A 27,489-nucleotide genomic window follows, 5' to 3' on the forward strand; every position below is an offset into this window, starting at 1 on the left:
TCTTGATTTTGGACTTCCCATTTTCCAGTACCATGAGAAATAAATTTCTGTTCTTTACAAATTAATCGATCTCAGATATCCTAGTATAGCAGTACCAAAAACAAAAAATAGACGAACAAAAGCTAAGACACACCCTTATGATTCTCATAATAACTGTTTTTTTCAGTTGAGAGGGTCTACTAAGTAGCAATCTTAATTTTTTGAATCAATCTTAACACCATAAAATTTATTTTGAAATATTTCTTTTATAAAGAAATATTTTGAAATATTTCTTTTATAAAGAAATATTTTGAAATATTTCTTTTATAAAGAAAAATGGAGACGAGAAACAGGTTTATTTTCCAACACAAAATATGTACTGAGTCTCCTAAAAATTTTCCTTGCTCCTTGAATTTTAGTTTATCTCTGCATTCTCATACCTTATCATATAAAGTTATCAGATGCCAGTTTACAGTTTTGACATCTTATGTGCAAAATCCCTTGACCAGATTCACAAATTTACTAGGTACATTTCTCATCTTGCAAGTGTTTCAGGTGGCATTGTTGTAAATTGTTCTTCTATTACACACTGTAGATCACCTTTTCTCAAGCCTTCAATAGCAATGGACACTCAGAATCCACTTACTCTCTCCTTGATACTTTTGTAGTCTCTTTTTACCACCTACTCCCAAAACCAAGGCCATATGTTTTAGATTTTGTAATCACAGCAACGCAGTTTTAGGGACCAACTTCTATATCAATTACTTATTGTTGCACAACAAACTACCTCAAAACTAAGTGGTTTAAAACTACAATTACATATTAATTCTCAGGGTCCTATGCATTGTCTTGGTGTGTCCTCTGCACTTTTGACTTGGTGGGAAGGTATATTGTAGCTTCATCACATCTTTGAGAATTAGTGCTGGTTCTTAGCTGGGACATTTTAATTCTCTTCTCAGTGGCCTCTCATTCTTTAACAGGCTGGACTAGATGCTTACCTGCTATTTCAGGATAGTATTTTTAACAGGGTAAAGGTGGAAGTTGCAAGGTCTCTTGAGGCCTAGGCTCCAGATTTCAAGCATATTCTGTTGGTTAAAGTAAATCACAAGGTCAGCATAAATTTAAGATAATGGAAAAATAGGCCGGGCACAGTGGCTCACACCTGTAATCCCAGCACTTTGGGAGGCCAAGGCGGGCACATTGCCTGAAGTCAGGAGTTCGAGACCAGCCTGGCTAACACAGTAAAACCATGTTTCTACTAAAAATACAAAAAATTAGCTGGGCATGGTGGCGCGCACCTGTAATCCCAGCTACTCGGGAGGCACAGGCATGAGAATCACTTGAACCCAGTAGGCAGAGGTTGCAGTGAGCTGAGATCATGCCATTGCATTCCAGCTTGGACAACAAGAGCGAAACTCTGTCTCAAAAACAAAGATAATGGAAAAATAGACTCTACCCCTAGATAAGAGGCACAGCCAATGCGAAAGAATATACAAACTGAAAAATAATTTGTGCTTGTTCAGAGGAAACATTTGGAGGTAACTGCCCAAGTTCAAATTCTGGCTCCATTAATCATGGTACTGTATTCTTGGATTAACTACTTAGTTTCTTTCTGGCTTAGCTTTATCATCTCTAAAGTGGAACTAATAATCATACCTGCCTCGTATGGTTATTATTGTGGATTAAATGTGAAACTGTATGTAAAGTGTTTACAACAGGGCCTGATATACTGTCAACACTCTAAAAATGCTTGCTTTTAGTGTTTCACTTGCTGCTTCCACTTCATTATCTCCCATTCAGTTTTTATTCTTCTGTAGTAATGCTGCTGCTATTATTTTACTGAGTCAGATTCTGTAAAGGTCATCAGTCATCCCCAGATATGTTGAACTGTTTTGTCATAAGTTGTTAATAATACTCCATTCCTCTGGAAACATTTATTGATGTTCCTGAATGCCCTATAGCAGGACCTTCCAAGGCCTCCTGTTTCTCTTCCTACTCTTTTATTTTAATTGTTCCCCAGTGTTCTGTCTTTCTGTCCATTTTCCTCCTTTGTTCTCTCTCACTGGCCAGTTTCATCCAGTCCCATTGTTGAAACTATCAACACATATTAATACTATGTGAATATCTATCTTTCTTGGTATTACTTCAATTTCTAGCTGCTCACTTGGTATCTCAGCCATATGATCTTCAAATCCACTAAAAATGTTATTATTAAACTATACTGCCTTCTGTAATCCAGCCATGGGAATCTGTATTGGCATCAATGCTACTACTCAAAGTTGAACAATCTTGTTTTCTTTTTCCTGTAACTTATTCTATACAGCTACCATTTCCACATCCAAAACATCAGTCTTGATAACATTTCTCCATTGGTCTATTAGTCTCCATCATTGGTCTCTCCATCCACACTAATAGCCCATCTTCCCCTCTGTTTGTTGCTTCAGTTATTTGTGTATATACCTCTACTAGAAAGTTTTTATTGCAACTCATTGAATGTACAATTAAGAAGAAAAACTGGCCAGGTGCAGCATCTCATGCCTGTAATCCCACACTTTGGGAGGTGGAGGCAGGAGGATTGCTTGAGCCCAGGAGTTAAAGACTAGCCTGGGCAACATGGTGAAACCTGGTCTCTAAGAAAACATACAAAAAATTAGCTGGATGTGGTGGTGAATGCCAGTAGTCCCAGCTACACAGGAGGCTGAGGTTGTAGACTCACCTGATCCCAGGGATGTCAAGGCTGAAGTGAGCCGTGATTACTCCACTGCACTCCAGCCTGGGCAACAGAGTGAGACTCTGTCACAAACAAACAAGCAAACAAACAAACAGACAAAAAAATGTGAAAACCCTTTGAGGGGAATTAAATTTCCTTCGTGGTCTGTCCTCACCTATATTACAACACTCTTTCTCTACTCTCATTGCTTCCCCTCCCCTCTGTCTTTATTCTAGTGGCATAGGTATATACATACCCAGCTCTGAATGCTTCTAATATTGTTTCAATCCCAAGTTTCTTTCATTTTTTGCTCTTTATTCTATTCTGCCTGAAGTATGTTTCTCTGCCTCCTTCACTTCTTTGTTTGAGTGTGTGCAGATTAAATATCACTCACTGGAGTGTAAACTCCCTGAGAGTAGGAGAATTTTTAATACATTTTTGTGCACATGACACCTAGCAACATGTTTGTCTTGTAGCATGCTTAAACACGGGATTTTAAATAGGTGAAAAACTCTTGGTGGAGAGTCCTTTTATCCCCAATGGTCATTTGTTTCCCCCCTTTATTCTCAAAGCATTTCATGCTTCTTTCAAAGTTTTTATTGTAGTTTACTTGAATTATAGTTAGTGAAGAATATTCTGTCTTATCCACTAGCTTCTGACGATCTCTATGGGCAGAGGCTAAGCTTTACTCATCCTAACATTGCAGTGTTTAGTATATAACACCACACATGTAATGCTGAAGAAATGAATGAATGCCCTCCCCACCACATGTCCTGGAGTTCACCAATTATTTCTTTGGTCACTGAGTTGCTGGCCACCACAGTGACCAGCAACCCAGTCATAATCCTTATGATGGCCTTCTCTTTCAACCACTGATAATAATAAAGCATTATAATAAATACATAAAAATATTAAATGAATTTTATAGAAAGCAGTGTTTGAGTACATGTGGGAATAATTAACAAAAGTGGTTATTTAATTAATAAGTCAGTGCCAAAATCAAAAAGCACATAATAACTAAATGTGTGCAGTAGTAATTTATTTTATGTGAAAATACTAAACATATATAGAAATATCCAACTATTAGTATTATTTCAAGGTGTTGGAACAATAGTTATAAAACAAAATCAAAATAATGTATCTAGCATTGCAAGCTAAAGATCTTGATATACATATTAATTGGATATCATTTTTAAAATATTAAGGGCTGAAATTGCATATTTAGAATTGTGTAATTCCATTCAGCCTTCTTTTAATGTGGAAATCAATAAAAACAAATGTAAAACATATGTATGAGAAAAGAAATTTAAGCAGAACGCTTTTGTTTTAATCTCAGAGAAAATGAGTTCTAATAGTGTTCTCATTGGGAATACAGTAACTGTATTTATATAATCTTGAAAAGAAAGAAATGGGTGATGGTCGCAAAACTCTCTTGATGGTCGGGCACTGCTAATTTAAAAGCAGGAAGTCAGGGATTAAAGTTAATGAGGGGGTGAGCCTCCATGCAATTTAGTTAAACTGTTTAACACAAAAGCTGGTAGAAATATGGAAAGAGAGTACTAGAGGGAGCAATAGAAGAAAAGGCTATAAATCAGTCTATGAAAAAGAAAAGAGAAAAACAGAACACCCTTTTACAGGAAATGAGAATCACATAGTTTCATCATTTGATAGATTAGAGCAATCAAAGGGAAGGGAATTGCCAAATTCAGTCATTTGATAGATTGGAGGAATCACAATAAAGACATAAAGGTAAATTTGTATTTCTCATGAGGGCAATTAAAGCGGATTATTAGGTACTCCCATGGCTGTTAAATATTATGTTGACTTTAATTTTTCCCTGGGTGCCTGAGAATGTGTCTTTTCTGATCATAGAAGGAGCGAAGTTACTTCTAGACCTTTTTTTTTCAGACTGCCTGGAAGTCAAAACTGCATTACTCTCTAGGAGCAAATAGCCATTTTCAGAGTTAGTAGTTGCTACAGCAGTAATAAAATTTTCACTACCCACATAGAGTAAATTGAGTTGAAGTTGGACAAGACCCTCGGGTAGAAGTAATGAAGTAATCTCTAAAAAGAATCTGTTCATTTCATTCCTTTATTTTTATGCAGTTATTTAATAACCATCACATGCCTACTGTGAAGTTATTTTAGCCTGTTGTAATCCAATGGTTAAGTGTTAACATTGAATATAGTGAAAAGCTTGAAAAACCAGTGATTTTCAAGATTTTCAGGGTTCTTGAAAGATTTTGAAGTCCTTATCTGGGCTTTTCATAAGAACTTTTTAGTATCAGTTATATTTTAAAGGTCTCCTACTATAGCATCAAAACATTTTTCAGTCAATTCTAATTACATTTCATTTTAAACTAGCTGGTCTTGTGTTCATAAATATAATTTACATAGAATGGGTAGGAAGCAGTTAAAAAGTAAAACCCTGAGTTCCTGTACCTAGAAAAATGTCGACAATTAGAATTTAGGAGATCTTGCAAAATCAATGACTTTTGCACTGTAGGAAGATTTTATGAGGCCGTATTCTACCTGAATGCAGTTCTTTTCCTGCTGAAGCAGGATATCTTCCTTGACCCCTCTGCACGCTGGAACTGGAGTGGATGGGCACTGGCAGGGGCAACCTCTACTTACTTCAACCTGCTGTGCTCAACCCTTCATGGGAGAGAGAACGCAAGTGAGAGGGTGCAGGAGCCAGGGCAAGTACTGCTAGCCCCACGGCAGCACATAAAGGGATGCCCATGACCCCTGGAGCCTCAGAAGGAGTGTTATAGTCAGTGCTCTTTTAGCTTTGCCATCCACAGATGGCTTAAGTGTTCACAGCTCAGTGGAGGGTCAGTGTGACAGCCTTTTGCATCCACACCTGAATTCTCGTCTGGGGTCCAGGAGGAATGAGGTTGCACAAACAAATTGGAGATGACAGATGGGGGGGATTTTATTGCTAATGACAGTGGCTCTCAGCAGGAAGGGAAGCTGGAAAGGGGACAAAGTGAGGAGGTAATCTTCCCCCAGAGTCCAGCTGTCTGGACTCCTCTCTGAAGCTACACAATTAATCTATCACTCTGAAGTTAAGCTGGTTCTATCTGACATCCAACAATAGTCTCCAGTATCCAGCTGCTTCTCCTCCTCTCCTCTCTCTGCCCACAGAGCCTGAGGTATTTATGGGCACAGGATGGTGGGGTGGGGCAGGCCATGGGCGGTTTTGGAAAAGCCAACATTTGAGCAGGAAAACAGGAATGTATGTTCTCACTTTGGGCTGCGGTTCTGGGCTTGAGAGTGGGGCCCTCACCAGGCACCCACCCTCTTCTGCCCAGAATTTCCCTGTCTCCTGTTCCTATCGCTGCCAAAGATAGGATAGACTATAAAACAGCTATCATCATAGATAGACTGTAAAACAGCTATCATAGGATAGACTATAAAACAGCTATCATCAGAGGGCAAACTAGACACCATGAAGATAAAGAGAGTTATGGTGCAGCATAGTTTAGATGGAGATCAGTCATCCCTGGGTAAGAGAAGCACTCTAATTATATGAATTTCCTGATCATGGAAGAAGAAAAGTTACTTCTATCTAGATCATCTACTTTCATTAAAGAGGGAGCATGAAATTTAGGAATATTAACTTCCATAGAATACAGTAGATGTAAATTGTATTTCAGCTGTTAACATTGTGCAATGCAGAAAGACAGAATTCTTTAAAATTGTTAGGGAAAACTTGATAAACAGAGATAATAATTCTGATACAGACTAACTTGAAAGAAAGAAATAAGCAGATTACGATGAATGCAGGAAGTTAAAATGGCAAGGGAATAGAACTACTTATATCAACTACATATCAGCAAATATTTTACCAACACTTATGAGGAAGGATCAGAAATTAACCCACATATTATATTATATATGTAATTATGATCAATGTATAATTGTTTCTGTATGGTTCTTCTTTACTATTGAATCCACAAATCTCATTCTGTAATTTATTTATTCTTATTTATTTATTTTTTGGGAGATGAAATTTTGCTCTTGTTGCCCAGGCTGGAGTGCAATGGCACAATCTTGGCTCACTGCAACCTCCCCCTCTGGGGTTCAAGTGACTCTCCTGCCTCAGCCTCCTGAGTAGCTGGGAATTACAGGCACCCACCACCAAACCTGGCTAATTTTTGTATTTTTAGTAGAGACAGGGTTTCACTGTGTTGGCCAGGCTGTTCTCGAATTCCTGACCTCAGGTGATCTGCCCACCTTGGCCTCTCAAACTGTTGGGATTACAGGCGTGAGCCACCCCACCCAGACCTGTAATTTATTGTTAAAATTAACTTTTTTGAATAAAACAACCATATTGAATTGCATAAGTATCTTGATCAAATTAACTTGAACTGGCAACTGTATTCGAGATTTTACTGCCAAGCCTGGTCAACCTAGCTGAGCAGCTCCTATACCTTCTGATACCTACCTAAGGCTTTTTCCCTTCAGTGTATGCATTGCTTTACTTAGTTTCAAACTTACTTTTTTTAAATCTTAGGTAGGAGGTGAGAGAGGAATGTTTTCTTACTGTATGCTGTGGCATAGCCATATAAACCAACACACAGTCATATGCTGTTATGCTTCACGTGAATCTTGGTAACAATTCCATTAATTGTATTTGCTTGTTTGTACATGGATGATATGGAAAGCTTGTCCATATTACATATCTGAGCAACTTCACATTTTATTTTTTATATTTGCAATTGTAAAGATAATACAGCTAATGTAAAATATGTTAAAATATGGAAATATATTGAGGAAGAACTAAAACTTCCCAAGTGAGATCTCTCTAATTCCCACTGCCTTGCTCAGAGTAACCTCTAATGTGAAGTCTATGTGTATTTTTTTTTTTTTTCTGTGACGGAGTCTCTCTGTCTCCTGACTGGAGTGCAGTGGCATGTTCTCTGCCCACTGCAACATCCGACTCCCAGGTTCAAGCGATTCTCCTGCCTCAGCTTCCCAAGTAGCTGGGACTACATGGGTGCGCCAACACATCCAGCTAATTTTTGTATTTTTAGTAGAGAAAGGGTTTACCATGTTGGCCAGGATGCTCTCGATCTCTTGACCTCGTGATCTGCCCGCCTCAGCCTCCCGAAGTTCTGGGATTACAGGCGTGAGCCACAGCACCTGGCCTCTGTGTATCTTTCAATCCTTTTAATCTATTTAAAAAAATTTTTCCATCCATTTTACAGATGTAGAAACTGTGGCATAAAGAGATTAAGTAACTTGCCCCAAGCCACACATTTAGTAAGTCATGGAACTCATAATTAAACAGAAACAGCTCATAAAAAAACAGGTTTTTGTTTGTTTTTGAGACGGAGTCTCGCTCTGTCACTCAGGCTGGAGTGCAGTGGTGCGATCTCTGCTCATTGCAACCTCCACTTCCCAGGTTCAAGCAATTCTCCTGCCTCTGCCTCCTCTTCCTGAGTAGCTGGGATTACAGGTGCATGCCACCATGCCCGACTAATTTTTGTATTTTTAGTAGAGACGAGGTTTCACCATGTTGGTCAGGCTGGTCTGGAACTCCTGACCTCGTGATCTGCCCCCCTCAGCCTCCCAAAGTGCTGGGATTACAGGTGTGAGCCACCGCACCTGGCCTAAAAAGTTGTTTTTAACCAACTGTTTCATACTTTCTGTCTGTCTCATATTTAAAATCTTACAAATATATTTTAATGTAAGTGTATTATACTATCCGTAATGTTCCATGACATGATATTTATGCTTAACATATTTTGTATATAAATAAAATAGCCTATTTTTGTTGTTTCCCATATTAAAATGTTATTCCAAAGTAAGCATCCACCATATATAATTTCACCATGTAAAAATTAACAAGCATATAGGCTATTAACACTTTTGACTTAACTGAAAAGCTTTCAAGTGAATATCTTTATACAAATATCTTTTATTACCTTTTATTTGACTTTCTGGAGGAATTAGTACGTCAGAGATTATTTTCCCAGTTTTTCACCAATGCTTAATATTATCAATCATTTCTAACATTTTGTAAAGATAATTTGTAAAAATAAAAATGGGATTGTAATTTTTCTTTTACTTGTCTTGATAATATTTGAAAATGTTATTCATTAATGTACAAATGCATTATTTGAGTTTTCCTTTTCTTGAATGATTTGTATGTATGTTTTTCTTCTTTATATTAGTTCAACTATTTCTTAAAATTTTTTAGGGAAACTCTTTATCTTTTCTGCTAATCCTTGGTCTGTCGTGTACCAACACATGCACACTATAAATATGATTTTCCCACTTAATGTCTTTTACTACTTTATTCATGATTTTCGTGTTTACTTTTAATGTTCTTGTGCAGTTAAATTTGTCAGTCATTTCTTTATGTTTGGTTGTCTATATTCCCATTATCGTAAGGGAGATATCAAAAATCCTTCATGGAGGTGGTAACAGCATAATTTAGTTTATATACATAAATATAATTTATTCACACCAAATGGTGTTCAAGAGGAGGATTCTGGATATAACTCACTACTTAAGCAAAGAAACAGAGATGAAAAGTCTCATAGTGTGTTCAGGAAAAATATTAACAATTTGATGTGCTGGAACTTAAAATGTAAGGTAGGCAGTGGCAACAGATGGGGTTGAAAATGATACTGAAGGAACTATGTGTTATAATAAGGCACTTGGAAATGTACTTTATAGCAATGAGGAGCCGTGTGTGGGGATGTGGAAAGGTCAGATTTGCATTTAATGGAAGACCTTGGCAATTGTCAGAAGGATGAATTTGAGAAAGTCATACTGAAGATAAGGTGGTGACCTAAGGAGCTGTAGTCATAGCCAGATGATGTTCACTCAAAACTAAGGTGCCAGTAGTTGGAAACTGGAAGTGGAAGAAATAAGGTTCTCTGTATCTAGAACTAAAAGCCTACTAAATAAAAAAATAAAATAAAAAAATAGCTCTTTTTTGTTTTAACCTTTTAGTCTAACTAAAATTATAATTCCTGACGGTCTTTAGGTTCCTGTTGATTTTGATGATATATTCAGGACTCAAAAAAATCCTCCATGTTCAACAATATATCACAGAAAGCTCAAATCACTGTGATATTTTCAGTTGACAGTGTTTGGAAATATGTTACCTCCATTGGTAATATTTCATAATGTTGCACATAAGATTTGTCTTTGATTTATAAATAGATGCATATAAATTCATGACTTTTTCCTTAATCATTAGTAAAAGGGAAACTAGCATTTTCTGAAGCTCTACTATGTAACTCTACTACTTATTTTATATAGATTGTCTTTAATATGAAAACAACTCTATGTGAAAGGTGATATAACTATTTGACACGTAAGAAACAAAGTTTCAGAAAAGTGAGTAAATTTCTAATGGAAAACAAAAGATACTGGATTTTAATCTAGATCTTCAGTTTTAAAATAAATTGTTTGGCCTAATCAATAAAGCCTACATACCTAAAATTTAAAATTTTAGCTTGACCACCTTAATACAATAATACTTAGTACTAAAAATGGCAGTCAAAATTATTTCCAATTACATAAACTCATTTTTAGGGTCACAAATCTGAAAAAGATGAAAATTTACTTTCAAAAAGATATTTCTAATTTTCTAACATTTTGGCCATCTGAGAACTTAAATAATGTTAGCCTCTTGTTTCAAATTCGACCAAGTAAAACATAAGTTGAACCCCCATTATCTTATCATTTATCTCCAGAGCAATAACAGAGCACACAAATAAATAAAAATCTCAAATTAATTTTTTTAAATTGAGTAACATCACTTTTTATATCAAAGCACTTAGGAGTTGGAAGTAAATTATATTTTATCATAAAAGTGTGAGAGATGACTTTTCTACTTTATCCTTAAATTGATTTTCTTGGTGTGATTATACATGTCCTCTGGAATATATACATAAAACAAATACAAACATCTCATTGAGTGGTAATTTTTACTCACATTAATAAGTTAATTCTTTTAGAGGGAAATTTCCACTATAAATTTAATATGTCTTAGGTACAAAATATTAATACTTTAAATTAATTTCATGACTTACAGCATTAAAAAACTATATATGAATACTCAAGATCATTGCTGACATATTCCCTCCCCTACTGAATCTACTCTGCTATGTTTGGCAGTCTGTGTCAGACCCTAGTTTGATTGGTAGAGTAGTATCCATTTTTTTCCTTGTCATGAGGTTTCTCTACTTTAATCAGTCTTCAAATTAAATAGATTTTATTGCACCTGGAAATAAATAACAGCATGTAGCAGTTTTGTCTTAAAATAGATCATACCTAAACTATAAAACAGAAGCATGCTTTAGAGCTTAATATCTTCTGTTGTGATTGGTGGAATTTATCTAAATGTCTTAATTTGCATGAAATATGCATATATACATATATACACACACACACCACACGGTGTAATTAAGCAGTTTTAAAACCAATTTTAGCTCTGTTTGAATGATATTAATAGATCATTGATATATCTTGTAGGGGTTCGGTTTTACATACATGATATATTTTTCCATATCAATGGGGCTAGATTGATATTGCATTTTTTATTTAAAGAATCAAAACAATTTATGTACTATATAGCCTTTCAGAAAATTTTCTCTTAATCCCTATTTTTTCTTAAAGTATTTTTAAATGAACCTCTAATGAAAATCTTATAAGAATATGAATTAGGTGAAGGACAAATTAAAAATATAATTAATTTTAAGACTAATAGCCATTCATGTTTAAAACACTGCTACCAGACTCTTTAATTTCTTGATTTTCTTCTGATTTATTTATTTATTTAGCATGTTTTAAATGTTTATTTCATATAGTATTTGGTAAGTATTTAATGATGCAAAAATGATGTGAATATGAAGTACAGCAAAGTACTCGCATACTTTAAGTGGTCAAAGAGCAATGCAAATCACATTAGACCCTTTCCGTAATCACTTTTTGTCCAGACACAGAATGCATTATAGGAGAAAACACGGAAGAAGATTGATTGATGTCATCTCCATTACCATCCAGTTCCAAAAAGGATGGCTGATTTGTTTGTTGAAAACAACTTGAATTCTTCTCTCATTTCAGTTGGAAAAGGGTCAGGTTATTCACTGAAACCTGTTCTTTGGTGTCAGCAAATAGAATTGTAAATGACTTTGACAAAACAACTTAAGTGACATGGAAGAAATGTTATCAGATTGCTCCCAGTCAAGGGGAGGTTTGAGAAACACGGAAAGGAAAAAACAAACAAACAAACAAACAACAACAACAAAAACAAGACAGGTAATATGCAGAAGTGGCTTCTTAAGAATGGCAAGACATTTAAGTTTTGTATTTAGTTAGAGAGATGTAAAACTTTTTAACATGAAAAATTGTGAGCATATTTATAAGCAGAAGGTTAGAAGTCATTGGTGACAAAGATGTTTTAGATCAATCAAAAAAAAGAATCATCAGCTAGAGCAAAGTTCCTGATTATATAAACTGGAGTAGGAGTCATAGCATTGGGAGATGAATTAACCTTTGACGTGGAGAGAGGGATTCCTCTTTCAATTTTATAACAAGAATATATTAGTCATCTATTTTTACATCTCTAAGTCAGGAGACAGGAACAGCTGAGGAAATAGAAAGTCAAGATGGTGGGACTCTCCACTGTACAGATGAGAATTTCTTAAAATAAATACTGTTTTCATTCTTTAAGATGAGATTAATTACATCATACCTAAACTATGCTACCAGGACTTAAAGAGTAAAATCTCCCAATATTTTATGGTTTAAGTTTATGACCTCTTCACACTTTCAATGAACACTTTATATTTTCTTTTGACTCAGCCCAAATGTTATCAAATCAGAATGGGAAAATGAGTTATTCACTGACACATGAAATGGAGGGAAATTTTTCTTATTTTTTTTCAAAAGTATTTTCCTAGTACATGTGTTATAAAATTGTATTCTTGATGTCTTTCTTTTTTTCTTTGAAATTAAGTAAACTTTCCTTGAGATGAATGACCTTTTTTCTACAAGAACTCATTTTTGCTCACTGTGAAAAAACCCCAGTCTCCCTCAGAGTGAGTATGGTTTCTGTTGTTAATGGAATCTCAGCATATGTAATCTATTTTCAGGTTCTAAAAACATTTGTTCATCCTTATTTAAGTTTGTTACTTATTTATTTTCAGACATTATTTGAAGTGTTTGGTGTGTATGGTTCTATTACTCACTTGAAGAAACTTAGTAAAAAGCAACATTTTAAGAGCTGATTTAGTGCCTGTTTTGTGATATGAGGAAATGTATAGCTCAGACCAATTTCTTTGTGTTTATTTTGGAGGCAATTGGAGAAGTTTTAAGAATATTTTTCTATAGCAAATTTTATTTCACCCATTTTGGTTACTTACCAGCACTTTCTATGTCTGATAAGAATGATTTCAGTATGGGAATAAATAATAGAGCAATCCAAATATACTCCCTATGCAATCATATTAGAATTTGCTGCTGATACCATGTAAATTTACACTCAGTCTTTCTTCTGTTCTTGGGACAGAGCAACAAGAGATTGGTACAATGGCTGTGTCTATAAAATGACATAACATCTTGAGATTTCCATCCATTAAATCCAGTCATCTAGATGATTTAACATAAACACAAAGCATTTGAGTTGTTTGATTTTTAAAAATACCACAGACAACCAGACAAACTACTTTTTTTCATCTTAAAGGCATTCAGAACAATATGCAGATGAGAGTGATTAGCAAATTGTATTTTATGATAAAAATTCAAATAATTTTTGCTTGTTAAAGCAAAGTGTGTGTGTGTATTTTTAACATTAAATGAAAATGACACCAATGTAATAATGATCAAACTAAAAATTGAAAAAGTACAACAGTTAATACCAATATTAGTATATTACTCTACAAAGCTGAAATACACAAATCAATTTCTACATACATAGTTTATTTTGATTTAAATTAATTTAAGATTAATATAGAGCAAGCACTTGCAAGACAATAGCAACATCATCACCACCACAACCAACCACAGCAGTTGTATCAGTAATAAAAAAGGTGAGTCCCTAGTGTGTGAGAATGCTTACTAGTAAGCTATGAATTGAGACTTTGGAATCAGGAAGACCTCCTTCCAATCCAAGCTCTTCCAGCTATGAGATCTTAAGGATGTAGCAATCCTTTTGAGCCACATTAGAGAAAGGGGTATAATGTAATTAACAACTTGAACTTTTGTTAAGACTAAATAATATGTGTGTGCTAAAGTTCTATTAAAAAAACTGCCTGGAGCACGGCAGGCTCCCTAATACCTGGCTATTTTTTTTCTCTTTTCTGCTTCTTTCTAAATGCTTTGGTGTTGATGCTCCCCATCAGCCCTAACTGCAAAGAAAGAAATACAAATCTTGTTTGAGACAGTATGATTATCTTGCTGGAATTTTAGAGAAAGCAGATACTGTTTATCAGACGTAGAAGTAGGGCATCTTAAAAGTACAAGAAAAAATTATACTTGAGTTTCAGCCTGAGGCCATATTTCCATGTATCTCTTACTGATTAAAGAATACTTTAAAAAATTATTTAGTTTTATTCATAAATCGATTCCTAAAGACTTTGACATGGCTTGATATTGAGTTCAACATAAATGTCAGCCTTTCCAGTCCATCTAATCTGTGATTGAACCTTCTGACCCTGATACATTATGAATTATAACTTCCTGCTTCGTTTTATTCATGGCAACTATTGCCATTCAAAATTGTCATATTTGTTCATGTATTTATTATCTTAGTGTCTATCTTCCCCATCTAGAATAAGATTGAGTGGCCTTACCTGTTTTTAATAAATCTATTATATGGTGATAATAATTGTTGAATAAATTAGCAGATGACAAATGTTAGCAAGTTTTTGAAAGCAGATGATAAATGCTAATATTTATTGGGCACTTAATATGTACCAATAACCATTTCAAGCATTCTATATGTATTAACTTATTCATTCCTCACAATTACGCTCATGAGGTGAATACTATTGTTACCCACACTTTACAGAGGATTGAAGAAAGAGTAAGCGGCTTGCCAAATGCCCCAAAAATGGTAAATGTAGATTAAAATTGAAACCCAGCTGCCTTTGGGGCCCGTGGACTCCAGTGCTATGGTATGCTGTGATAATTTTGTTTCTCCTGCCACAGGAACATTTTCTATGTGCTATAAATATCCACTTGTAAGATAGTGTTAATCTAAAACTGCTCTGTATTTTAACATTTAAGAAATGACATCTTATCCCAAGAAATTTTCACCATTAAAAAATGGGAAAAATTGTCATTTAGTAGTAAAATTTCTGAGAATAATATTTGATAAAGCAAGTTGTGGTTTACTTTACCAATATTTGTTCAAGTTTAATAGATTCTAAAATGCTGAGATCAGTTTTCATTGTTATAACACTAAGATGGGATATGTTCAATAAAATTTTTAGAATATTATTGGAAAAAGATTTGATGACAACTATGAGCTCTAATTTCAGCTCTGATATTTATAAACCTTATGGATTTATATGAGTAACAATCATTCTGAGTCCCTCTGAACCTTATTTATTTTATCTTTAAAAAGGTTGTAATGGTGTCTGACTTGTGAAGATCAAATGAGGAACATGCAAAATGCCTAGCACAATGCCTGGTGCATAATAGACACTCAGTAAAGATTACGTGTTGCAGCTTTCCTTAGATTCTATTTATCAGGAAAAAGTAAATGGGTTAAACTCTTCATTATATACAGCTCATTCCATTCTTTCAGTATATTCAGTCAATCAATAATTGAGCTGTTCCATAAATAAGACCAACTACTTGCGTTGATAATGTGGAACAAAATAGACATTATCTTTGTCTTCATGGAGATTATATTCTAGCAGAGATAAAAGACATTTAACAATTAATCATGAAGGTAAATATATTACATAATGTGATGAAATTTGAGGGAAAAACTAGTTACAGTGATTAAAAGTGTGCTGGGGAATTAGAATATCTGTATTGAGATACAGCAAGCAGTTGGTGACTGAATTCATTTAAAGAAGGTAGTGTGTCAGGCTTATCATGACTCAGCAACAGGGTGGCCAACACTTCTAACTTTCAGGCTTACAAAACAACGATTTGATATCTGTCTGAATTACTGGTAAACATCTCAAGATTAACATGATAATTTTTTATTTTCCTTATTTATACTCTCCTAATCTTTCAACAAATGACTCCATCTACCCAGTTATTTATGAAGTAAGCTAGGAAGGAATACTTTTGATACTGCCCTATCCCCAGCCTCCACATCTTATCTTTTACCAAACCCCAAAGACTGTCTCCAGTGCATATTTCTGATAGGTTCTGGGACTGGAGATCTAGGCTGTGGCACGATTATACGGATCAAGCCCTATATTCCGTGCTAAGTTTTTGAACTCTATTTAAAAGGAGATATGAAGCCACTTAAGTCTTACAAGCAAAGTAGTTCAAGATTTAATTTATATTTTCAAGATATTACTTTGCCTACTATGTAAATAATGGATTGGAAGAGGTAAAAAATAGACTGGTTGGAGGATATTGAAAACTGGAGGATAAGAAGACTGGTTGGAGGATAAGAAGACTGGTTGGAGGATAAGAAGACTGGTTGGAGGATATTGTAATAGTCCAGTGGAAGAGACTATTGTGGCTTAGGTTAAGGGAGCAGCAGTCATGAGGGAGCAATGTTATCTATTAAAAATATACATTGGAGACAATCTCTGGGGCTTGGTAAATATTACATGGGGAGGTTAGGGATAGGGAAGTGTTAAAAGCACCCCTTTTAGCCTCCTGCATAAATAACTGGGTAGGTAAACACATTACTTATTGAAAGATTAAAGAGAGAGTGTAACTATGGAACAGAAAAAAATAGCATGTTAATTCTGAGATGTTTAAGAGAAATTCAGATGGATATCAAACACTCCTTGTTTTGTAAAGCTCAATGTTAGAAAGAGTGGCCTGAGCTGGAAATAAAATTTTGGAAACATGAACTTATCTGTAGGAAGCAGTTAAAGTCATGAGAGTGAAGAGACCACCAGGAACATAATATAAACTGAAAAATGACATTGTCATGGACCTGAGTCTTGCCTTTGGATTTTACAGAAGATAACTCTGAGACAAGGATTTAAGTGCACGTAGTTTATTTGGGAAGAGCTGAGAACACTGTCAGGGGAGGGAGAAATAAGACAGGGAAGATAAAGCAGCCAATAAAAAGTGGATTATTTAAACCAGTTACAACTTTAGAGCTTAATCCTATGCTTCATCCCTTAGAAATAAGATAAAACACATACCTCAGAATTACCCTATGGAAGGGGCATAGGAATTAGGGTATTTTTAAAATAGTTTTAGTGAGGTGTAACAAAAAACCATACATAGTGTGTAAAATTTGATGAATTTGGACATATACATATACCCATGATATTATCATCACAATCAAAGTAATTAAACTTATCCATCACCTCCGACAGTTTCCATGTGTATTTCTATTGTTGGTGGTGTTGCTGTTTTTAGAATCACAATGTGATATCATCTTACATGTGTTAGAATGGCTATTTAAAAAAAAAAAAGGTAGCAAGTGTTCGCCAGGATGTGGAGAAATTTAAAACTCTTCGGCACTGTTGAGAATGTAAAATTGTGGGGCCACTACGGAAAACAGAACGCAGGTGCTTAAAAAAATTAAAAATACCTTATGATCCAGCAATCCCACTTTTGAGTATACATTCAAAGTATATGAAATCAGTATATCGAATAAATATCTGTAATCCTGTATTCATTAAAACATTATTCAAAGTAGTCAAGATATAAAAACAACCTAAATATTTATCAATGAATAAATGGATAAAGAAACTGTCCTCAATTTAGGGTCTATAGGCTCCAGAATGAATCTTCAGTATGTTATACTAAGTGAAATAAGCCAGACATAGAAAGACAAATACTGCATAATTCCACTTACATGTGGTGTCTAAGATAGTCAAACTCAGATGCAGAGTAGAATGGTGTTTGCTTTGACAGACGGAAATGAGGAGTTTTTGTTCAATGGGAGTAAGATTTTATTTTTTTAACTTTTACGTTTAGAAGTACATGTGCAGGTTTGTTTTATAGGTTAACTTGCATCACAGGAGTTTGATGTACAGATTATTTCATCACCCAGATACTAAGCCTAGTACTCAATAGTTACTTCTTTCTGCTTCTCTCTCTCCCACCACCTTCCACCCTCAAGAAAGTCCCAGTGTCTGTTTTTCCCCTCTTTGGGTCCATGTGCTCTCAGAATATGTGGTATTTGGTTTTCTGTTCCTGCATTACTTTGCTAAGGATAATGGATTCCAGCTCCATCCATGTTCCTGCAAAGGACATGATCTTCTTTTTAATGCCTGCATAGTATTCCATGGTATATATGTACCACATTTTCTTTACCCAGTCTTCCATTGGTGGACATTTAGGCTGGTCCCATGTCTTTGCTATTGTGGATAGTGCTGCAGTGAACATACCCATGCATGTGTCTTTATGATAGAATGATTTATATTCCTTTGGTTATAAACTGGGTACAATCCCAGTAATGAGATTCTTGGGTCGAATGTACTTCTCTTTTTAGCTCTTTGAGGAATCACCACACTGCTTTCCACAATGGCTGAACTAACTTATACTCCTACCAACAATGTGTAAGCATTCCCTTTTTCCTGCAACCCCATATGCATCTGTTATTTTCTGACTTTTTAATAATGGCCATTCTGCCTGATGCGAGATGGTATCTCACTGTGGTTTTGATTTGCGTTTGTCTAATAATCAGTTATATAGGAGATTTTTTGTAATATTTGTTGGCTGCATGCAGGTCTTCTTTTGAAAAGTATCTGTTCGTGTCCTTTGCCCACTTTTTAATGGTTTTCTTCTTATAAATTGTTTAAAGTTCTATATAAATAAACAAATAAATTTAAGTTCCTTATAAATGCTGGATACTAGACCTCTGTCAGCTGTATAATTTGCAAATATTTTCTCCCATTTTGTAGGTTGTCTGTTTACTCTCTTGATAGTTTCTTTTGTTGTGCAGAAGCTTTTTAGTTTAATTAGATCCCTTTGTCAATTTTTGCTTTTGTTACAATTGCTTTTGTTTTCTTTGTCATAAAATCTTTCCCCATTCCTGCGTCCACAGAGTTATTGCCTACATTGTCTTCCAGGGTTTTTATAGCTTTGGGTTTTACATTTGAGTCTTTAGTCCATATTAAATTAATTTTTGTATATGATGTAAGGAAGGGGTCCAGTTTCAATCTTCTGCCTATGGCTACCCAGTTATTTCAACACCATTCAATGGGTATAAATTTTCAGTTATACAAGATAAATAAGTTTTACAGATCTGCTATAGAATATACTACCTATTGTTAGTACACTTAAAAACATGTGGTAAAATGGTAAATCTCATGTCAATCATTCTTATAAAATAGGAAGAAAGAAACTAGAGTATTCTGTCGCTAGGATGTCTGCTCTCAAAAAGTGTTAATTACCTGGTATTCTCTTCTGTTGCTGGTGAGTAAAGGGGCCTACTTTGTTTCTAAGGATAGTGAATTAGCAACAGACATAGTTTCTGATCAAAACAAGAGTTGTTTTGGCTCTTCAATCAAAGTGAGTGTTTAGGAAATTAGGGTTTCCAGATGTAATACATGCAATATTTGGGATACATTTATACTAAAGTATCATTTGTTGCTTATCTGAATATTTGAATTTAACTAGTCATACTTATTTTTTGTTTCGTTTGGTTTGCTAAATCTTGCAACCCTTATGGAAATGAGTGGAAAAGTAAATAGAAAATGAAGAATCTGTGACATGTTAGGAGCCCATATTGGCTGTGTGGAAACAGAGAGGTAGAGTAAAAAGAAACTAATTTTTTGTTTTTTGTTTTGAATAGGTGATACTACAGTATATATGAACGCTGAGAGGAAATATGCAGTTAAGAGTGACACGTAGAAGACAGGGAAAAGCATAATAGATTGAGGTAGGAAAGGCTTCAGGGCATTTGAATCAGTGGATGAGGATGAGTTCACTTTCAATTGGAGGTAAGACACCCGCATGATAACATAAAGGATGTAGAGAGTAAAAGGACTAAAGAAATTAGGGAAAGTGACAGGAATTTTGCTAAATGGGAGCCAGATTTCCACAGACATAGTGGAACAGTGGAAATGTTTTGGAGACAGGGCAGAAAGGAAGTACGGGGCTGGGGGTATAGAGCAGTGGGCCGATAGACGTCGTATCATCAGAAGAACTTGCACTGTAGGAGCAGAGTACAGTAAACAGGAAGGAGAGACAAAATGAATTCAGACTACAGGGAAAGGGCAGGCTTTAACCTAATACAGCAAATATGCTCACTAGTAGAGTGAAAATCTTTTTAAAAATTATATTTAGCAGCTCTTTTTGAAAATAACATTCTCAAATGTGTATCCACACAGACACATATACTTATTATTTACATAAAGATAGGTCATTTACACAAAATTAAAACACTTTAAGTTTTTCAGAGGTTAATCTTTTTTCAAGTTAAATATTGTTTAAAAGATTGAGAAGTAAAATCCTCCCTTAATATATTGTAAATAGATCAACATCTTCATGAAATCTTTCAGCTTATTTAATTTTTTAACAATTTCATGGCGATATACACTTCTAACGGACATATAACTGTGGTAGAATCAACTATTGATTTTGAAATACAGAGTGATCGTTGATAGGAGGTAAGTTAATGGATATAGTTATATAATGACCAGTTGAGTAAATCTTTTTGGACATAAAAGATAACAGATTCTACTTACTATCTTGAAACTACAGAGGTATAACCATAGTTATGTGCTTTGGGGTATGATTAATGAGCTCTGTCTTTGGTTGTATTAAGAATTGAGTGAAAGTTTAACTGCCAAAGAACACATGCATCACTCTAAGAGGAAGCTGTACTGTTTACAATTCCCTTGGAGATAGTAGAGAATCTCAAGAAAAATAGGCACTGAAAAGTCAATAGTTGGATGTCTTCTAGGTAAAATAGTCAACTAACTGTGTAATGAATCATTGCAAATTGAAAACTAGAAGCAAATTATATATTTTTTTTAGTTTTAGGTATAAAAATAATTTATTAGCCAAATGATGCACCCTAGTCTGAAAACTATAAAGAAAAACAAATGGCATTTCAATAAAAATCCATCAGAAATTATCCTGGATCTTAATTATAGAGCTCTATCTTTATCTTTAAAGAAAAACCAAAAAAAAAATTAAAAAACAGAGAAAAATACAGAAATGTGTCAACATGTATTTTTCATTTTCATATTTTGCATTTTGAAATATTCACTGCACATTAAGGTATATGACCTATTTATGATGTATTTTTAAGCCAAATACAATATTGTTAATAAAATATTTTTAAAATTATTCTAGACAACTATCAACAAAATATTTTTGCCATAATATTCAGCCAGAATATTTTTTCTCTAGTAAGCTTTCTAATGACTTTTGGATAATTAATTTTTACTAATTCTGCCACCAGATATAATAGCAATAAACAGATTCAACTGTAATTGTAGTGAATCATCATTCCAACAAAACAAACTATACAGTTATACTAGATTAAAAAAAAAAACTCTACTGTTTATATATACCATATAGTTGGCAGGAGTTGAAAGTGTTATTGATACACCCTCTTGTGGGGCTTTCATAGGCAGGTAGCACCTAACTTTGTTTTCAATACTATTTTATCTTTCAGAGGTCTATAATCTTTAAAAGCAATTATAAACAAGATAATCAAAACACCACATATAACAAATCAATCATTTAATTATATGGCATTTTTAAAAAGATGAGTAATTTACTTATTAAACATACACAACCACCTCTAACCCAGTTATTGGTTTAACAGTGAAACCTTCTCTAAGTTCTCAGTGATGGTGACCATTTAACTTCACATTTGCAACTAAGGAAAAAGTCACATGCCAGCTCAACTCTGCTTAAGACAGACTGCACAACTGTAAATTACAACTGAAGTTGAAATATCCAGTATGACATATTCACTTTTCTATCACAGGCTATCAATGAAGTATTATTTTCTTGAAGTACATGATTTTATTATTTTTCAAAAATTATGACTGTGATGGCTATGTAAATTTGGGAAATTCAGAGGATTAGAATACCAACACGTTAAGTAATAATTGTTTATAAACTGCCTATTTACTTCATTCTATGCTTTATAACGCATTTTGCATCTACCTTATAGTGTTCTCTTTGGTTTCTGATATAGTTTGGCTGTGTCCCCCCTCATATCTCACCTTGAATTTTAAGAATCCCCAGGTGTCAAGGGCAGGGCCAGGTGGAGATGATTGAATCATGAGGGCAGTTTCCCCCATACTGTTCTCCTGGCCTTGAATAAGTCTCAGGAGATCGGATAGTTTTAAAAATCAAAGTTCCCCTGCACAACTTCTCTTGCCTGTTGTCATGTAAGTCATGCCTTTGTTCCTCCTTTGCCTTCCACCATGACTGTGAGGTCTCTCCAGTCGTGTGGAATTGCGAGTTCATTAAATCTCTTTTCTTTATAAATTACCCAGTCTTGCAAATGTCTTTATCAGCAGCGTGAGAACAGACTAATACAGTTTCTATTTAACTTATGTAATAGTATTCTAATGTGCTTACTTAAAAAAAACTTTTATTCAAATTACAATTAGGTTTCATATGAAGAATAAGCTACCTTGAAATGTCATTGTTTCATGTAATCATGTTATTTATTATTAATCCAATGTAAAACCCATTGTAAGTCTGTATAGCAAAAGTCAGGTTGTTGACCATAAGGAGACAATAGAGAAATTAAATTAAGAGGCAGGGAAAGGCTTTGCTTTAATGATCTCAAAGTGATATTTAATTTAGCTGAGAAGATGATATCAGGATACGTTTCCGGCTTAGAAAATGAGACTGCATCAGACTGAGGATGACAAGTAATTAAATGTCGAAGTCCAGTTGGTTTTGTCAATTGAGAAGCCACAAGAGGGGGATGAAAGGAAGGGGAAGAGTAAAGTCAGGGTGTTTATTCTTCTTCATCCCTTCCTGAAGGGCTGTCTGTGCCTGCCTGGATCCTTCTAATGCTCCTCTGTGCACAGCTCTCTTTACCCAGTCACCCTTCTGGGTTGATAACTTGTCCCTTCTGTCGTCCTCTTGTGCCTGCTGCCTCTAGCCTGAGGTTACTGCAGCATTGCTTTGTGGTTTAATATACCCAATCCCACCTTTGTAAATAGTTACTTTGTAAATGAACCCTCTTTAAATTTTTAAAATTTGAGTGTGGTTTTTATTCCTGTTGGGACATACAGCTCTCAATTCTTTTGGCAATTGTTTCTGAGAGGCATTTGGATGGAAGGGAAATATATTTGTGATAGAACACAAATATCAAAGATGTATAAGCAAAGTTCAACCTTATTAAATTATTCAAATCCTCTGTATCTTTACTTTTATCCATTTAATCTATTATGCTCAAAGACCAATAGTTCTGTGTTTAAATCTCCCTATACATTTATGTATTTGTTCATTTCTCTTCGAATTTCCAGATGTTTTAAAAATAGATGTTATTACCATATATTTAAATATACAGAGAATCTTGATTCATAAATCCTTATTATGAATATTAGTTTGACTTTTTCCTCACCTTCTTATTTCCATTTATTTCTCATGGATATGTAATTTCTTTAGGTATTAATATTTATATTCCTTTCTTTTTTTTCCTCTCTTGACTTGTGTGTATTTTTCCATACTCTTATTCTTTATTTTTAGCATATTTCATCTGTAGATTTGTCTCTTGTAAGTAGCATGCAATCCAAGATCCTTTGCTTATTGGGAGATATACCTAATGCTAGATGACGAGTTGGTGGGTGCAGTGCACCAGCATGGCACATGTATACATATGTAACTTACTGCACATTGGGCACATGTACCATAAAACCTAAAGTATAATAATAATAATAATAATAATAATTACAATAAAAGAAAAAAAAAAGAAAAAAAAATAATAATAATAATAAAAACAACAAATACTTACATAAGGTTTCTATATGTGGGTGCCATTCCAAAGCTGGTTTTTATTTATTCTAATTGAATCACCAGGACCCTATGGATGGGTATATTATAATCCTTTTACAGGTGAGGAAACCAAATTACAGAATTTAAAACAATGTCAAACACCAGCAAGCATTAGAACAGCTTTGAACCCTCAGGTTGTCTGACTCCAGTGTTCTTAGCTACTATACAATATGTCTGGTCAGAATCAAAAATTTAAATCAATGGATGTCATAGCTGATACCTGTGGTCTTTTATCAATTATATTATTTTGGCTTTTCTTTCAGTGACCATAGACAAAAAAGGTATCATATTTTAGCTTCTGCTATTTAAGAGAAATTTGATGTGTTCTTATTCTAACTTTCTCAATTTAGACAGTGTTAATTTAATTTGGGTTTCTAGGAGCAGGGAGTAATTGTATTCAATGATATATTAAATATAATATTTAAATTATATTATTTCTTTCAGTAATTCTTTCTTGTTTGGTTTGGTTTTCCTCAGTTAAGATTTTCACCTGTCCAAAAGACCTACATATACGTATTTCTAGTGTTCATCTCCTATGTATTCTTTAGGATTGTTAGTGTTATTCTAATAGAATTTTTAGTGTTATTTTATTTTTCTTATAGGTTGATTATTTATATAAACATATATTATCTCTACCTGTATGTCTATGTCTACATATATATGTAATATAATTGGAAAATAATATAGATATACATAAAGCAATATAAGTATATATTCTCATTACTTATATATTTAATAATGAATTCTCATTGGCCTTTACATAAACTATATGAGAATTAATATAGAATTTTCAGATTATAAACACATTTTTTTCAAAATGCTATGTTTCTCAAAACCAATATCTTTTCACTCAGCATTTACTTTTCAAAAGGGAAAGTCTAGCACAGGTCAAGTTTTTATTTGTATGCACTCTGGATTTGAAATTTTAGGCAGGTAAGGTTTACCTTACTTTTTCAAGTACATGAAAAGTTATGGGTTATTTTTTAATTATATTAGAAAAACTATGAATTTTGAGGAATAAAAATGTTGTTTCCTTTTTCATGTCAGGAGATTTTTTCATACTTCAATTTATTCTGGATTCTTTTTTAATGACCATTTTAAAGACTTTTCCTTGTTTTTCTTATTTATTGAAACTTTGTTTATCATTTGTTAATAGCACTCAAATAGGGTGTATATTCTTAGGTGCATATATGGAATATGCATAGATTTATATATATATACACATACAGATTTATATATATATATATATATACATATATATTTATATATACACATACAAAATATATCCATAACTTGTACCCATAAATTTGTAAGTTAGCTGTGGCTCTTGATCCAAAATTTGAGTCTAATGAATCTGTTACTAGAAATGCACATTACATGAACATTGCAGATTGCATATTCTAACAGATTTGACTAGTTCGATCAACAGATGTTTATTCAGAATGAAGTAATAATGGATTATAAGCCATATGCAAATATTGACAGTGATCTCTACAGTAGACATTAGTAAGCTACCTGGTTATACAAAGAAGCGGGGTCAGCTCAACTATCTACTTCTTTTCTCCTCAAATGCAAGACCTCTTTTACTTCTTTTCTCCTCAAATGCTAGTCCTCAGAGGTATTATTTATAACAATAAAATTATAGATCTTCTAAGACCAAAATTATAATTATTTGTTCAGATGTGGGTTCATCTTTTCTTCCTACTTTTTTACCTAATGTAAAGCATACATGTCTAGAGCAAAGACTCTGATGAAACCTTTAAATTTTCTTTTTACTAAGTTAAGGCTTGTATACATTGAACCTTATTATCATTTTGTTCTGCAAAATGAGTAGCCCACTTCTGAATTTTAGAAGAAAAATCTAGAATATTCTCTGAAATTATTATACTTCTTAAATGCAACCATTGTGCACTACTAAAATTCTTTTTTCTGACACATAGTGGTGGGAATCTCAAATCTTGCTCTAATATTTGAAATTACTTTTTCAGCTTTTGAAATAACACATGGAAGTTATAAATACAGAGATCAGTATATAGGAAAACTGTCGTAGATCAATATATAAGAAAACATTAACATAGCATGATTAATTGTTTATAATATGTATGCTTAGATTTCAATTTATACCAAGTTGCAAATAAAAATCTGCAGTGAATGCAAATCTTGAATAAAATGCTGATTGAACTCAGTAGATAGCTCTTGTGCTTTTAATGTTGTTTACTATGCCATGCTATATATATATATATATGGCCATAAAAATGATTGGGTACAATATTACATAAAAGAGACTTAATCAAGAGCTAAACATTTAGCATAATATAATTTTCATATGTATATAAATTAATGCCTAAGAGACTAAAATATAATTGAGCATATAAAATGTAGTGGGCTTTTGTTGAAAAATAACATTCTACTTCTGAAAAATACTATTGTTTCACTAGGATAAATCCTTAAAAATAGATTGCTGCTCAATGTGTGCCCTGTGCAACAATCACTGGTGTAGGTGTAAACTTATGTAACCTTTGAAACTTGTATATACAAAGATGTGCTCTATACTTTAAGTAATCTTGAAATTTTTCTTAATATTCAATACGATATATGTTATACATTTGATACCTGTATGTTCTGAAACCCTTGATTAACCCTCACTGCTTTCAGGAAGCTGCCCATTATTATTCACTGTCACCTTGTACATCTGAACAATACCAGTTGCACATTCCTAACCATTTAGCATAAAATAACACAGTAGTGCAGCAACAGCAATACATACAGTTAACTAATAAAAACTTCATTAATAATTTGGATAATTTGTAATTTTTAGGCAAAAAGTTGAATTTACGTGTAAAAGAATGATTATAATGATGAATCTAGGAAAGCAATATAATCTGGAGGAAAATAATTGAAAATGAAATTTACTGGAGTCGATTTGAGCTCTGAGATAAAAAGATTATTGCAGAGGAACATTGAGCAAATGAGCAAGAAGAATGGAAGCAGATGGTCACAATTTTTGGTTAGCACAATTATTGATAATACTGATATTCAGGATAGGACCACAGCAGTGAAAACCTGAGATGGAGTAGCAGTGATATTGAGGCCAGAGTGTAGAATGGGTCATTCGTGTGGATATAATATATTTCAAGCACCCTAATTAGTATCTATTCTCATTTTATCTAGATTCCACTTACCTTACTTACCTCTAATTTGTTAAGCCTCTACTATACCTTTCTTTAGGTCATCTATATTAGAATTTGGTTACATTTCTTTGTTTAAATGCAAACACTATTAATGTGAATGGTTAATTTTATTGGTGGTTTTTGATTTTGTTTATCCTTTGAGAACAAGCTTTCTCCAGTGGATGTCTATAGAATTTGTGCTCCCTTTCATTATTTTCTAGAGAAGATGCTCTCTTGTGTAAACACCAAGTTGGGTTTGCCTGTTTCTTCAGTCTTACAGCCTGATAAGCTCTTTGTTGTTGTCTTTGTTGTACTGCATTAATTCTGAAGTGTGTGCAACTCTCTCTTACAGGAAGACTTCCTGACTTAGTTTAATTTTAAAAATGCATTTTCTCCATTATATTAAATCATGGCACATTCTGTGTTACCCTTTTTAATATTCTTTTGGCCGTAATAGTTCAGGGGTTTTACCATTTAATTACTTCATCACTTCTATCAAGAGAATTAGATTTGCTCTACTGA

At 33.8% G+C, this 27,489-nt stretch overlaps 1 protein-coding gene across 1 annotated transcript in view; it reads right to left on the reverse strand.

Moving 5' to 3' along the window:
• Positions 1 to 407: 407 nt before the first annotated feature.
• Positions 408 to 27,489, reverse strand: part of LOC129059822 (T-box transcription factor TBX1-like) — a 470,801-nt gene continuing 443,719 nt past the window's right edge. Inside the window, exon 4 of the mRNA XM_054557101.2 lies at positions 408 to 1,064. The gene's annotated coding sequence lies outside the window, so the exon portion shown is untranslated. The remainder of the gene's footprint in view (positions 1,065 to 27,489) is intronic.

Source organism: Pongo abelii, chromosome 5 (genome assembly GCF_028885655.2).
Source record: "Pongo abelii isolate AG06213 chromosome 5, NHGRI_mPonAbe1-v2.0_pri, whole genome shotgun sequence".
NCBI classification, from domain to species: Eukaryota; Metazoa; Chordata; class Mammalia; order Primates; family Hominidae; genus Pongo; species Pongo abelii.